Below are 16,737 nucleotides of genomic sequence, written 5' to 3'. Positions count from 1 at the left end.
CGTTAAAACAAGCCAGGCATTCGGAATCGAGTAAAAACATATTTCATTATCAAACTTCAAAACAGCATAACTCCTAAACTACTTAACCAAATCAAATGATTCAAAGCTTAACGTGCTCAGGGATAAGAGATCTACAAAGTACATATCATGGTTTTGGAAAAAATGAGGGTCGAAAATTTACCAAAATTTGAAGAAAAGCTGTGGTGCAGTTGTTGTTTGATGGTAAATGCTTGAAACAGATGTGCCAATAGCTTCCCAAAGATGGATGGTTGAAGGATTTTGGTTCAGCAACTCTTGAAATGGCTTAACCCGAGTTCTGCCATGGATGATGTGTGAAGAAAAACAGTTGGATAAAAGCTCCTTCCAGCTGGAGAAGGATGGTTGCAAAGAGCCTGAGATGATGCTTGGATGATGCAGCAATAATGGTATGGTCGTGGTCTTTGGAGGTTTTTTTGAAGATTTTGGAAAAATGCAAAAATGAAGTTTTAGAGAATGAGTGAAGTTTTTTGTGTTTTGAGGCTGCAACTAGGGTTCACAATGACAGAAAATGATCCATATATCTGCTGTTTTGTGGTACAAAGCAAGCTTCATGAAAACATGGAAAGGAGTTGGTAAAAAGATGTACTTTCTTTCAATTTTCAAGCAACTTGGCATGGGTGTATGTACTTGCACGAATTTGACTTTGTAACATGACCAAAACCACATTTCTGAACTATTCCAATTGGCCAAATGGTTAAAAAATGATTATTTTGAAAAGTCAAAATTCAACTCACTTGAAATTAATTAAGGCAAGTTCAAAAATGCCATTTTGATTGGTGAAGTTTTGGTGAATGATGGTTACATTTTTGGAAAGAGGAGGTCAAATGTGACTTGTAGGAAAAAACCCCACCAAATTTGGCCAAATGGTTTAAGAGATATGGCCTTTTGAAGTTCAAGATTTTCTGAAAATGATTCGATCATAACTTGCCAACCATACATGGGAATTGAGTGTTCTTAGACTTTTTGGAAATGGGAGAACAAGATCTTCAACTTTAATGTTGGGCAAAAATTCATTTGAAGCTTGTATCATGATGTAAGTTTGAGGATCAAGACTTTCCATTTTGGGCAGGTTTCAATTACAGGTCCAGTTTCCATTTTTGGAAATTTCTGATCTGGCTTCAAATTCTTCCATGATGGTGCTTGACATGATATATGAGGCCTATTTGGACATGAATGAGACCCCTCAAACCAAATCCCATCATCAAATCACTGATTAAATGGACAGTTGACCAACAGTTGACTTTTAGGGTTTCTGACTGATTGTGCATTGACTGATGACTTCTGAACATCCAATCCTTGACCAAAACACTTCAAATGGATCCCCAAGTCATGTGAACATGTTGGACCAACCCTAGGGCCTTGGCTCCTTGAGAATTGTGCTTGCTTGCTTGGTTGACTGATCTCCTGATCAGTTTGACCTAATTTCTTGATTGGCTTGCACTTGAGGCAAATGGGACAATGCAATACTATGCAGTGGACCATGTTATGCTATGACCTAATATGAAAATGTATGTACAATGATAGGTGCAAATTTGAGGTGCTACAGCTGCCCCTATTCAATCAGCTGGGAACCCGAACGGATGAGAGCAACGACTGTCAGACTTTCAGGGTAAACAGGGATTGAATACCAAGAACCGTAGAAATTTCCACTCTGCCGGATATGATACAAGAAGAACCACGTCATTTACTGATGACGCCTGCAATTGACAACTTCAGAAAAGCGAAACCATTTACCGATGGTTAGAAGATGGTAACTTGATATTTACCGATATCAACTTCAGCGAGACCATCTACCGATGGCTGCTGGGAAACAACTCTGGTGCAAAAGGAAGCAAGACCATTCACCGATGGTGGCTTCAAAGAAACTTGACATTTACCGATATCAACTTCAGCGAGACCATTTACCGATGGCTGCTGGGAAACAACTTTGATGCAAAAAGGAAGCAAGACCATTTACCGATGGTGGCTTCAAAGAAACTTGACATTTACCGATATCAACTTCAACCCGACCATTTACCGATGGCTACTGCAACTGGGGATCTGATATTTACCGATATCGAAGAAAACGGGGCCATTTACCGATGGCGGATAAAACTGGGTATTCAATATTTACCGATATCGAAGCATACAGGGCCATTTACCGATGGCGTCTCCACTTGGGGAAGAACAAAATCTTTGTGGTGTAATCAGACAAGACGTTTACCGACGACTTCTGGGGATCTTGATTTTATCAACAAGGAAATAAAGCATGACCAGACATTTACCGATGACTGGGATGAGACTCGACGTTTACCGACATCGAAAGATGATGTTTACCGACATCCAAAAACGACCAGACATTTACCGATGACCGGGGAACACTTCACTAAGGGAAAAAACAAATATTTGCAACTAGAAACCAGATAGGACATTTACCGATGACTCTATTGGGGATCTCTAGCTGGGGATTATCAGACATTTACCGATGACTGCAGAAGAGACTCGATGTTTACCGACATCGAAAGATGATGTTTACCGACATCAAACAATGACCAGACATTTACCGATGACTGGGGAGAATACCCGATGTTTACAGACACCGAAACAATGGCGTTTACCGACACCAAAAATGATAACCAGGCATTTACCGATGACTGGGGAGAATACCCGATGTTTACAGACACCGAAACAATGGTGTTTACCGACACCAAACAAAGATGACCAGACATTTACTGATGACTGGGGTGAGACTCGATGTTTACAGACACCGAAACAATAGTGTTTACTGACACCAAACAAAGAAACACACGCGGGTGCTAGTATGACACTTACCGGTATCACAAAACGACATCTTAGATATGTCAAGGCAAGGTTGACCACTTGCTGGGGGTCCCACTGGGGAGAAACAAACTTTCTGTCACCAACGGGTGAGGTAATAAACCTTTGTGGGGATATCAATCCTGAATACTGTCAGGAGCAGCTGTAGCAGACATGCTGTGCCGATGTTTGAACAAAAATGATCCGCTTCTGCCGGGGATACAGTCTGATGGGTTAACACATGAATGCATATGTTTGAATTTTTCTATGGCGTAATGCTCCATATGGAATGGGAATGCTACGCGTTTGAGGATGCAATGATCACTACATGCAAGATGCAAAAATGATGAAAAACTCCGGCTGGGGAGCCAAAACTGATCGGGTACTCCAACTCTGCGGGGAGACTCTGCAGGGAGAGCAACGACTTCTCACTCATGTTGGAGAATATCACTGCTGCTGGGGAAAGGTAAACTCCGCTGGGGATATCCTTCAGTCCACAGATAGGATAAATGTTGGAGATAAATCAAAGAACCTGCCTCACTCAGGGAGGAAATCGGCAAATACAGGCCTGCTGGGGATAGGCAATCCTTAGATCTGTTGGGGAATAGAAGGCACTATCCACAAACGTCTCCGCAGGGGAACATAGCTCTGATAGCTTCCAAACTTGCTTGGGGAGAATATCTGCTGAGAAAACGTCCTCACAGATGCTAACCTGAAAAACAGCACAACAAAATGCCCCCAGGGGATACATGGACAAGATACGCTCAAGTGTCCTCAACATTCAAAATGATTTTCAAATGTTTCATCATCCTGCAAGCTATTGTTTAGCCTTCATGTTCTTATATGCAATGCTTATCAAAAATTCGGACATTTTTGCAAACAAAACAGTAAAAATAAAAACCAAAGAGCTATTTATCTGAATAACGACTTTTATTGATTGAAAATGTGCCTGAAAAGGCAAATACATTGGGAAGCAATTCCTAGAAAGAGGTAATTGCGCGCAAAAGGAAAAATCTATCCTAATGGCAACGTGAACACGGCATCCACTATTTCCCAATTCTGTTATAACTCACAGATCATCAGTTTTCCTCCCAACTCCTTGCTTTCTGAGAAGAATGACTGGACGGATCACATCTTTCGAGATGGCAGACGACAAAGCTCGATGAAGTACAGACAACTCAGACTGTAGTCTTCGCTTTAATCCCTCTTTTGGCTGGATCGCCCTTTCGGGTTTTCAATCCACCGGGATACCCATTTTTGCCTAAGCCGCCCTTGCGGGTTTTCGACTTACCGGGTGTACAAATTCTTTTCATTTTTATCCCTAATTTTTGCCCGAACCTTTTCTTTCTGTTTTTTGGTTCGCCTGGATGCCCCTTTTTTGCCTGGACTTTTTTTTCTTTTCTTTTAGTCCAGCGGGTCAATTTATGCGAAGTATTTTTTGACTACATCTGAGTTAACAGAAGACGGAAAATCTTCACCATCCATAGTTGTAAGCATCAAGGCTCCACCGGAGAAGACCTTCTTCACAACATACGGACCTTCATAATTAGGAGTCCACTTGCCCCTGTTATCTGCACCGGGAGGGAGGATCCTCTTCAAAACCAGATCACCGATCTGATAGCTTCGAGGACGCACTTTCTGATCAAAGGCTCGCTTCATCCTTCGCTGATACAACTGTCCATGGCATACAGCTGCTAGCCGTCTCTCCTCGATAAGGCTCAACTCATTGAACCTTGTTCGAATCCACTCGGCTTCGTCCAGCTTGACATCCAATAAAACTCTCAGAGAAGGAATCTCCACTTCAACAGGTAGGACAACTTCCATACCATACACAAGGGAGTAAGGGGTTGCCCCGGTCGACGTACGTACTGAGGTACGGTACCCATGCAAAGCGAAAGGCAGCATCTCATGCCAATCCTTGTACGTAACGACCATCTTCTGCACAATCTTCTTGATATTCTTGTTTGCCGCTTCTACAGCACCATTCATCTTCGGTCTGTAAGGAGAAGAATTGTGATGTTCAATCTTGAAATCTTTACAAAGCTCTTTCATCATCTTGTTATTGAGATTCGAACCATTATCAGTGATGATTCTCTCAGGAACTCCATAACGACATATGATTTCTTTCTTGATGAACCGGGTAACCACTTGTTTGGTAACGTTAGCATAGGAAGCTGCTTCCACCCATTTGGTGAAATAGTCAATCGCAACCAAGATGAAGCGATGTCCATTTGAAGCAGTAGGCTCAATCTTCCCAATCATATCAATGCCCCACATGGCAAACGGCCAAGGCGAATTCATGACATTCAGAGGGCTTGGTGGTACATGCACCTTATCAGCATAGATTTGACACTTATGGCACTTCCGAGCATACTTGAAACAATCGGATTCCATAGTCATCCAGTAATAACCCGCTCTCAACAATTTCTTAGCCATTGCATGTCCGCCGGCATGAGTACCGAAGGAGCCTTCATGAACTTCCTGCATTAACATGTCCGCCTCGGGTCTGTCCACGCATCTGAGCAAGACCATGTCAAAGTTTCTCTTATACAGCACATCATCCTGATTCAAATAGAAGCTTCCAGCTAGCCTTCTCAGGGTTTTCTTGTCATTCTTCGACGCACCTTCAGGATACTCCTGAGTCTTGAGGAAGTTCTTGATGTCATAATACCACGGCTTCTCATCAATCACAACAGACTCGGCTGCAAACACATACGCAGGCCTCTCGAGTCGATTCACCGCAACATGTGGCACATGATTCCACCAATGAACTTTGATCATAGACGACAAAGTTGCCAAAGCATCAGCCATTTGATTCTCATCCCGAGGGACATGGTACAACTTCACCTTCTTGAAGAACGTCAGTATTCTTCTGGTGTAATCTCTATACGGAATCAAATGCGGCTGATTCGTATTCCAATCTCCATTGACTTGATTGACCACTAGAGCTGAATCTCCATAAATGTCAAGAGTTTTGATCCTTAGATCAATGGCTTCTTCTATCCCCATGATACAAGCCTCATACTCAGCTTCGTTGTTGGTGACGTCAAACGTCAATCTGGCAGAAAAAGGTATATGAGCACCTTTAGGATTAATCAACACCGCACCCACACCGTTACCGTTCATATTCACAGCCCCATCAAACATCAGTGTCCATTTGTCATCCGGATCCGGTCCCTCCTCGACAAGAGGCTCTTCGCAATCTTTCATTTTAAGATACATGATGTCTTCATCAGGGAATTCAAACATCATAGGCTGATAATCTTCAATCGGTTGCTCGGCGAGGTAGTCTGACAGAATACTACCTTTGATGGCCTTTTGTGACGTGTACTGAATATCATATTCTGTTAGAATCATCTGCCAACGAGCAACACGTCCGGTGAGAGCCGGTTTCTCAAAGATGTACTTCACTGGATCCATCTTAGAAATCAACAAGGTAGTATGGTTCAACATATACTGCCTCAGTCGGCGAGCAGCCCAGGCCAAAGCACAGCAAGTTTTCTCGAGCAGTGAATATCTTGTTTCACAGTCGGTAAACTTTTTGCTAAGGTAGTATATGGCATGCTCTTTTCGACCAGACTCGTCATGCTGTCCCAATACACACCCCATCGAGTTCTCAGTCACTGACAGGTACATTATCAGAGGTCTCCCTGGAACTGGAGGTATAAGGATTGGAGGTTTCTGTAAATACTCCTTTATCTTGTCAAAAGCTTTCTGACAGTCATCATTCCACTTGATCGCCTGATTCTTTCTAAGCAGTTTGAAAATTGGTTCGCACGTGGCTGTTAGATGAGATATGAACCTTGCAATGTAGTTCAACCTCCCTAAAAACCCACGGACTTGCTTCTCCGTTTTCGGTTCAGGCATCTCTTGAATAGCTTTGACTTTTGCTGGATCAACCTCAATCCCTTTCTCACTAACAATGAAGCCTAAAAGCTTCCCTGATCTCACTCCAAACGTACACTTGTTCGATTCAACCTCAGCTTGAACTTTCTCAACCGGTCAAACAGTTTATGCAAATTAACCAGGTGCTCCTCTTCTGTCTGCGACTTCGCAATCATATCATCTACGTACACTTCAATTTCTTTGTGCATCATGTCATGAAAAAGAGTCGTCATTGCCCTCTGATAGGTAGCACCAGCATTCTTTAGCCCAAATGGCATCACCTTATAGCAGAACGTGCCCCAAGGTGTAATGAATGTCGTCTTTTCCATGTCCTCTGGCGCCATCTTGATCTGGTTATATCCGGAGAAACCATCCATGAAAGAGAATACCGAGGATTGAGCCGTATTATCAACCAATACATCAATGTGAGGTAATGGGAAATCATCTTTCGGACTCGCTCTATTCAAATCCCGGTAATCGACACACATTCTGACTTTGCCATCCTTCTTCGGTACAGGAACGATGTTGGCCACCCATGGGGGATAACTTGTAACAGCCAAAAAACCTGCATCCCACTGCTTCTGAACCTCTTCCTTGATCTTAGTTGCCATGTCAGGACTCGTTCTACGAAGCTTTTGCTTGACCGAAGGACATCCTTCTCTAAGAGGTAATCGATGCACCACAATGTCTGTATCTAACCCAGGCATATCTTGATATGACCAGGCGAATATCTCCACATATTCTCTCAGCATCTCAATCAGCCTCCTCTTGACAGAGTCCTCTAAAGCAGCCCCAATCTTGATTTCTCTTTTGGCGTCCTCAGCACCCAAATTAACAACCTCCAACTCCTCCTGATGAGGTTGGATGACCCTTTCCTCCTGCTTCAGCAATCTGACCAATTCTGCAGGAAGTTCACAGTCTTCCTCACTCTCCTCTTCAGCTTGGTAGATGGGATTGTCGAAATCATACTGAGCCATAACAGAACTGTTCATAGTGAATGCCATAAGATCGCTTCTGCATGTTTAATGCTTTGTTTTAGAAAAAGAGTTCAATAAAGTCACAAAAAACAAAAACATTGCCATTTTTATTGTTTTTTAAAAAAAGATGAAAACAAAAAATAGAAAGACAGGGATCACAAAGTTTGATTTCAAAAAATGTCCTTCATTAATGATAATCATTAAAACATGATGAGGCCCTACAATGAATCGCTACGCCTTGGGCAGATCGTAGGATTTTCATGCAAAATGAAAAAACAACAGAAAATTACTCTGTCAGAAGAGTAACTTGAACCACTTCTTCAGCCGTCCAGTTGTTGATAGACTCCCCTGGTGCACACGAGCGAACCCAGTTGTCCAAATCACAATCACTGTCACAGTCTTCACTACCGGTTGCAGAGACGTCGCCATGATTCATCAGCCCAGCGCTGGTAAAGGTACTCGGACCCGCTTGACCATTCTGCTCTGCTTGGAGAGGTTCGTAACCAACGCCAAATTTGTCTTCTTTGACGGGCAAATCCACCATCTTGCCCCAGCCTTCAGCTTTGCCAGAATCAACAACCTCCTTAGCCTGCTTGTAAGAAGTAATTGAAGCACCTGGCTTCCTCTGCTCGGCGTACGCCACTTTCTCAAGAGCCACAGTCTCAAACGCCTGGCATAAGGTCTCGTGGATCTCGCCATCCACCTCAACATACTTGAACGAGGATAGATGACTCACCAGAATCTCTTCTTCACCGCACACAGTCACAATCTGACCGTTCCAGACATACTTGAGTTTTTGATGGAGAGTCGACGAGACTGCCCCTGCTGCATGAATCCATGGACGCCCCAATAAACAACTATAGGCGGGCTGGATGTCCATAACATAGAAGATGATATCGAATACCTCAGGACCTATCTTCACAGGCAAGGTAACTTCCCCACACACAGAACGTTTGAAGCCGTCGAAAGCACGAACGATCAGGTCACTGGGAGTAAGCACAAACCCTTCCACATCAATCTTCTTCAGAATCTGCTTAGGCAGCACATTCAGCGACGACCCGGTGTCTACCAATACGTGAGACAACACTGCCCCCTTGCACTCCATGGTGATGTGCAAGGCTTTGTTATGGTTCCGCCCTTCAGGCGGTAAGTCCAGGTTGGTGAATCCTACACCATGCCTGGTGCTCACATTGGCCATCACACCCTCCAGTTGATTGACAGAAATCTCCTGAGGCACGTAAGCCAGATTCAACATCTTCAGCAATGCATTACGGTGTGCCTCAGAGCACAACAACAGTGAAAGTATAGAAATCTTGGACGGAGTTTGGTTCAACTGATCTACAATCTTGTAGTCACTCTTCTTGATTATTTTCATAAACTCCTCCACGTCTTTCTCAAATGAGCCCTCGGGCGCTTCCTTCTGGACAGGTTCTTCCTCAACCACAGCCTGCTTACCCTTCGCTTTGGCGAGAGCCTCAGCATTATTGTCCCTCAAAGGCTGCGGTGCGAACAGACGACCGCTTCTGGTAAAACCTCCTGGACCCCCTACATTATCCACAGCCGGACCAACAGTTGCAGGAACTCTATTCGGTAAACCAATTGTCACTGGAGTTTGATTCACTGGTCTCGTCTGACTTTCAGCCCTTCTGTAACTGCGGTGAGCATTATCATACTTCCACGGCACGGCTCTACTATTCTCAACAGCCCTTCTTCCAGACGCGGCGATAGTAGTTGGAGCACTGATGGTTACAGGCACGGAAATGGTAACTGGGGTACCATTTGCTGCAGGTGCACTAACGACCCTTTGTCCACGTCCTTCGGACGGCTTAAAGTAAATGGTGATAGTTGACACTGTTCCACGATCTTTTACAGCCCTACTGAATTGCAAACAACCCTCATCCATCATGCCCTGGATACCGGCCCTTAACTGGTCGCAACCATTCTCAGATTCGGCACAGCCCAAACAATCCTTATCACAGCCCGAGTAGACACCCCCATTCAGCAGACGGCCCTTTACAACTAGCAGAGAAGTCTGAACATCATCAACATTAACAACCAGATCTTCAGCTTCTTTCCCCTCAATATTGTTCACTCTATGCCCACTATGCTGAGGCATAGGGTTGTTTACGACGTTAGGCACTGGAGCGAAGTTGATTGCTTTGGCATCGATCAAATCTTGGACCTTGTGCTGGAGAGCCCGACACTTCTCAGTATGATGCCCTGGTGCCCCAGAGTGAAAGTCACAACGGACATTGGCGTCGTACCCAGGAGGCAATACTGTAGGCGGAGCCATTGTACGCAACTCAACCATCCCCAACCTGAGTAGTTCGGGCAGCAGTTCGGCGTACGACATGGGTAGCGAATCAAAACGTCGATCAGGCATCCTTTGTCTGGGCTGATACGGACGTTGCTGTTGTTGTTGTTGTTGCGGTTGTTGAACTCTTTGTTGTTGTTGTTGACGAGGTTGAGGTGCCGGAATGGTCACTGCAGCAACCTGACAGCGTTGACTTCTGTTCTGATCTCTGCGGTATTGAACAACATTAGTTTCGCCCTCTCTTCGACGAGGTGCCCCAGCAAATGGCTTCTTAGAAGAAGAGGAACCAACATCTTGGATCTTCCCAGTTTTAATCAAGCTCTCAGTCCTCTCTCCACAAATGACAACATCAGAAAAACTACCGAATGGGCAGCTCCCCATCCGGTCCATAAACACACCCTGAAGAGTACCGATAAACATGTCTGTCAACTCCCTCTCCAGCATAGGAGGTTGAACTCTAGCAGCCAGTTCACGCCACCTCTGGGCGTACTCCTTGAAGCTCTCGTTGGATTTCTGACAAAGACTCTGCAGCTGAGTCCGGCTCGGTGCCGTGTCCATGTTGTGTTTGTATTGCCTCAAAAAGGCTTCACCTAGATCCCTCCAACAGCGGATAGAATCTCTCTTCAATTCCATGTACCAGTCCAAAGAAGCCCCAGATAGACTATCTTGGAAAAAATACATCCACATCTTTTCATCATCGGTGTACGCAGAGATTTTTCGATAATAAGCCTGCACATGGGTGCGAGGGCAAGAAGTACCGTTGTATTTATCGAAGGACGGTGCTTTGAACTTGTAAGGGATTCTCAAACCTTCCACCAACCCCATATTGGTAACATCAAAACCGAGAGAATTCTGACATTCCATAGCTCTAATTTTCTCAGCAAGGGCATCAACTTTACGATCCCTCTCATCAACCCTTCCCAGAACGTCTTCGTCTCCACTAAGCAGAGAGAACATATCCTCTTGTCTGTCAACAATCGGAGCAGGATTACGGGCCGGGGCGCGGACTGCTCTGGCATTAGCGGCATCTGGAACAATAGGTTGACCGTTGATTCGAATACCCCCCAACTCATCACCTGTAGCATAGTTGTTGATGGGTACAGCAGCAGCAACATTATTATCATTGACCGGGCCTCCCTCTGGCGGAGCATGGTTGACCGGTGGAATTGCAGCCTCTTGTCTCTGAACCAAGGCCCGAAGTTCTTCTTGACCTTGTGCAACCCCTTGCATCATATTCATAAACTGGGCCATGTTAGCCTTCATCTCAGCCAACTCAGCTTGAACTTGATCCATACCTCTCTGTTGATTCAGTCTTGTTGAGTAGCGGTGCGGACGTTGATCAGCTATCCTGCCTAAAACAGGAACCAGAGTGAGAAGTCACGATCAAGAACACCTGTTATGCAAAATGATATGAGTATGGTGCTAATGATGCGTATGATGCACATGATATGTTCATTTCTCAGGCATTCAAAGAGCCTGAGTCATCCTCAAAAGATGGCAACCTGCAGCAAGAACGACACAGAAGCACAGAAACAACATACACAAGAGTGATGAATACAAGTTGAAACCAACAACCTCATCTATATGAGTAACAGGATCATACAACAAAGTCGACAAAGAAAAATCCAAACAATCGGAGTACAACAATGAATCCCATCCAACAAGCCTGGAGGTGATTCTCAACATACATATCAAAGATACAAGCTAAGACAAACGGCCTCCCAGAATGAGAGTCTTCAAGTACTGACACTGGTCTATCAACAGGTCACATTCTGAACATTCTGGCAAAAGAGTGATCTTCTCCTTCAGTTGTCGTCTAAGCTCTACCACTTCTCCTCCAAGGTGGTTCTCTGATGCCTGTCTCAAGTCTACTTCCTTCTTCAACTGGATGTCTTTATCTCTGAGTTGCTTCTCCAAGTCTCTGATCTTCTTCTGATAGCTGGCCTCAACCCTCTGCAACCTCAAGCACTCCCGATGTTCTGCATCTAACATGCTCTCCATCTCCTCGTAGGATCTCTTCTTGCTTCTCAGTCTGCTAGCATCTTCTTCTCGCACTCCTCTGAGTTGATGAGCCAAGTTCAACCTATCAGCTTTGGCTTTGTACAGCTCCATCTGGGTATCTTGCTCCTCCTCTCTCAAACGGCGATTCTCCATCAAGGCTTGCTTGTAGTGCTCCGCAGGCACACTCTCAGCAAGGATCAAAGGTGGTTGCTCCTGCAACGGCTCCATCCTATCGTAGGGTAACAACAAAGTTTCTATTCTCTCCTTGACCCAATTAGTGTAATCGGGCATAGCAACGGCAAACTTCTTCCCTAAGACAGATCCATCCTTCATACCAATAGACTTCCAAGCTCTTCCTATCTGCTCCAATCTATCCGGGTCACTCTGCTTCTCAAAATACACACTTTCAGCTACCTCAGCCTCAAGTGGTCTTCCCTTCATCACAAACCCCAACTGGCGAAGAGAAAGAACCGGGTTGTAATTGATGCAACCCCTAGTCCCTATGAGTGGCACATTACGGAATCCTCCACAGCTCACAATGACGTTACGCACATCCATCCGGTAAGATTGCCACCTGATATCATAGGAGGTAAGAGACATAACCCTCTGAGTCCACTTATGCGTGCTCTGAGCATCCACAAAGGGTCCACTGACTGGCAGGAGAGACAAGAACCATCTGAGCAAAAGCGGGAGACAACACCTGATAGCCCCACCCTTACCATGCCTACTGTGAACAGCATAGTAAGTGTCAGCCAACAGAGTAGGAACTGGATTTCCTCCAATGAAAATACTGACTGCAGCATAGTCAACAAAATTGGGCATACTCGGAAACAGGACGATCCCATAGATCATGACGGCCAACTGAGCATGAAAGGCTTCCCAACTTCCCTTCTCTGCTTCTTCTCTAGCTACCCTCAACAGAAACTTCAAAGGCAATCCTACAACATCCCCACTGGACTTCCAACTATCACTGACTTCCTTGATACCCAAATGGAGAGCTCTGGCAACAACTCTGAAATCAACCTCCTTGGGCACATCCAAGAAAGGAACCTGATACCGGACCGGGACACTCAGCAGAATGGAGTACTCCTCAAGAGTAGGCGTCAACTGATAATCTTGAAAGGTGAAACAATGAAGCTCTGGGTCGTAGAACTGTAGAAGAGTCTGCAACGGCACCGGATCGACTACCATCTTCAACAGTGTCAGAATATCTCCATACTGGTCAACAAACCCCTTCTGGTTACCACTGGTCATAAGATTGCTCAACTCAATCAGAGACGTCAAAGGTTCACGGTGAAAGTTGTAGGAACAAGTCTTCCGCTTCAACTCTGGGACTGTTGCCATCTCTATCAGTGAACAAGCTCTGGAATGTACCTGAGAAATGATATGCATGCAGGTATTAGTTTTTTTTTTTTTTTTTTTTTTTTTTGTATCTTTTTTATTGCGTTTCTTTTGAAAAATAAATATGCTATGATGCAAATGATGCAGACTGGACTGGTTGGCTGTGTCTCTCAGAACACAGGATCAAAGCTTCGGCTTGAACTCGGAACCACAAATTCATCTGAAACCCAAAGTCATCTGAGACCCCAAAATTCTGAACCAATAGTCACCAACAGGATCACAAGTCACCAACAGGTCACCAACAAGTCACCAACTGTACCTGTAATAATGATCATTCCCTCCCCACTCACGGGTGTCATCTAGGCCAGGGTAAGGTCGAGAGAAACGCAGCATAAATAACCTTTCGCAGAACATCATCATATACACACCCAAAGTATGTAACGATAATATCCCACCAGGGTCTGAACTGCTCGTGATATCAATGTTCCGCTAAGTGGCGCAATACCACCCGCTTCCCATGAATCACTCTATTCCTAAGTATCATAGATTTCACTCATGGCCTGGGTATTGGGCCTTTTACCTCATGTAACTCCCACCCCAACAGAGAGAACAGACAACCAGCCAGGTGAACAGATGAATATGAATGCAAACATTAATGCAAACAATAAATGCAAACAGTAAATAAATGAATGCAATAAATAACAGCAAACAGCAACCAAAACCCAAACCTAGAGAGCGCTAGGAGAGACTCGCTTAGGGAAGATGGACCAGCACAGGTCAACTTCTCTAGATCCCCAGCAGAGTCGCCAGCTGTCGCATCACGCGAAAAACCGGCGGGAAAACAAGAACAACAGAGCCGCCACCGTGCGTTATTTATCCCAAAAGAGGGAAAGGAAACGCTCAGAGTAAACCTGGAAAAGACATGGTCTCGCGACCAAAGAGAATGGGATCGGGAGTCGGTTATGCGAAGGGAAGGTATTAGCACCCCTACGCATCCGTAGTACTCTACGGGATCCACGCACAAAAGGAAGGAAAATGGTTGCTAAAAACGCTGCTCACACACACACACACTGGCTGAAAGAGACACAAGAAAACAAAAGAGACTGACTCGGCAGGATGTCGCATTCTGGGCCTACTTAGTCTATCAGGCATAGACATCAGAGTCGAAGTAGTTCGGACTGGGGAAACGACACATGCTCGCTAGGATATCGCATCCTATGCATACGTATCTTCTCGGACGAGAGAAGAATCAGAGCATCCGTAGCTCGGCTAACACGCACACAAACAAACAAAGGCAAAGGCAAACGTGGAGTCTGAATGCCAATCACTGGACTTACATCAGCATCCGAACCAAAACACACACAAAGAAGGCAAACATGGAGCCTGAACGCCAATCACTGGACTTACATCAGCATCCGAACCAAAACACACTCACACTGGAACCCAAATGCCACTCGATGGACTTACATCAGCTTCCAAGCACACAACAAGACAAAACAAAGACACAGGCGCCCGGAGAGATCTGCTCATCTCCTGCCTACGTACCTCATCTGGTATGAGGATCAGGGCGACGTAGTTCCCCTACGGAGGGAAAAAGAACTAGCCTAACCAGATAACAGAGGGAGACACAACACTAGGGAGACTACGACTCGAGCCTAGATGTTATCATGCAAATCATCCCTAAGTTAAGGTTTCTAGCTAACTGGCACAGGGAGCCAACCTATCCTAGACATGACTTGCACAGGAAGCAAGCCACACACACACTTAACTTGCACAGGAAGCAAGCCAAGCACAACCTATCTTGCACAGGAAGCAAGTCTAAACTAAACCTAACTTGCACAGGAAGCAAGTCAAACAAACATACAAGCACAGATAGCACACACTATACACAAGCAAGTGGCTCAAACAAGGGTTAGGTTTTAGTCGAGGGGTCATATCAACCTCAACAAACAAACCTCTGGAACTGGGTAAGTGTGCTCTTAACCTTGACATTGAGAGCCAAGGTGAAGCAGATGAAAGGAGATGAGGGGTGTGCCTCATTGCTCTTATCCCTGGCCAGGGAGAGCATTTGACAAGAATGTGTGGGTTCAGAAAGTGGGAACCCTTCTACACATTTGATACTGACTCAACTGTGCAATTGCACAAGATCTTGGGTTTTTATCTGTAATGCATCAACACAGTGGTGTGAGCAAAACAGAAGACACACTGAATAGCAGGGGATAGGTTGCTTATCCCTTGGTTCTGCCAATTGCCTCTTCACTTAGGAGGTCTTTGACTCTATGCAAGGACAAATTAAACATACACAAACATTGCCTCTTAAGGAGGACTTCAGACAGTTGCCTGGCCAAGTAACAGGCCAGGTCTTCCAGACTACATGAAGAAAAAGGAATTATACCTCAATCAAGTTGCTAAATAGCAAAGCAAAGCAAGTTCAAAGAACTTAAGCAACTAATGGTACCTGAAATGGTCAAACAGGTCAGTACACAGTTCAACAGTCAAAGCAAAAGGAATTGGGAAACAACAGTCAACACAGAGGGACCAATGTGCAGAGCACAAGACTCAAACCATATGAGTCAATCCACCTACAAAACAAAACATGTTAGTCATGGTATTTAAGCAAGCTCAATCAAAAAGAAACGGTCTCATTGGTCATTTGTTGGTCAACCTGAAAACATAAGCTCAAAAGTGAGTAACAGGACCACTAGGGCAAACCTAGGGTCAAAAAGGAATGTAAAAGTCAAAACAGCAAAGGGCAAGCATCCAAAATCATGTTCAAACAATCAAGAATCAATGCCAATTGGTTTCACATTCATATCAATCATCATCATCATTTCATGAACAATTTAGGTCAAAGTGTTGCAAACAGAAGCTCATAGAAGTCAACAGCAAGACTTAACTCAAAAACAATCTTAAACATTTCCAAAAATCACCAAATAAATCATGACCAATCACAACCCACAGCATGGTAAGCATGTCAAATTTCATCTCATTTGGACAAGTGGAAGGCAGTCAATGAAAATCAGAAAGTCAAAGCAATTTTGAACATGCTCAAAGAAGTCAATCAAACATATATCAACTTGAAAAATTCATAATTAAATGAAAACAGATGAGAAATGAATGGGATTAACACCAATGCAAAGCTTAAGATGTCTAGTATGCACATGTGAAATTTCATGTCCATCTAATAAAGTATGAGAATTTCACAAATGAAATGGGAACATGTGTCACAAAAAGTCAACATATGACTAATCAGGGGAGAAAATCTCAAACAATTAGGAAATGCCACAAATAATTCCAAGAAAATTCACATGTAAACTAGACATACAAGAGTAGGCTCATGCAAAAAATCAGATCAATTGGAGGTCAAGAAGCATGGTATCAAAA

The sequence above is a fragment of the Lathyrus oleraceus genome, chromosome 5 (assembly GCF_024323335.1).
Source record: "Lathyrus oleraceus cultivar Zhongwan6 chromosome 5, CAAS_Psat_ZW6_1.0, whole genome shotgun sequence".
Taxonomy (NCBI): domain Eukaryota; kingdom Viridiplantae; phylum Streptophyta; class Magnoliopsida; order Fabales; family Fabaceae; genus Lathyrus; species Lathyrus oleraceus.
Note: the sequence above shows the minus strand (reverse complement) of the source record.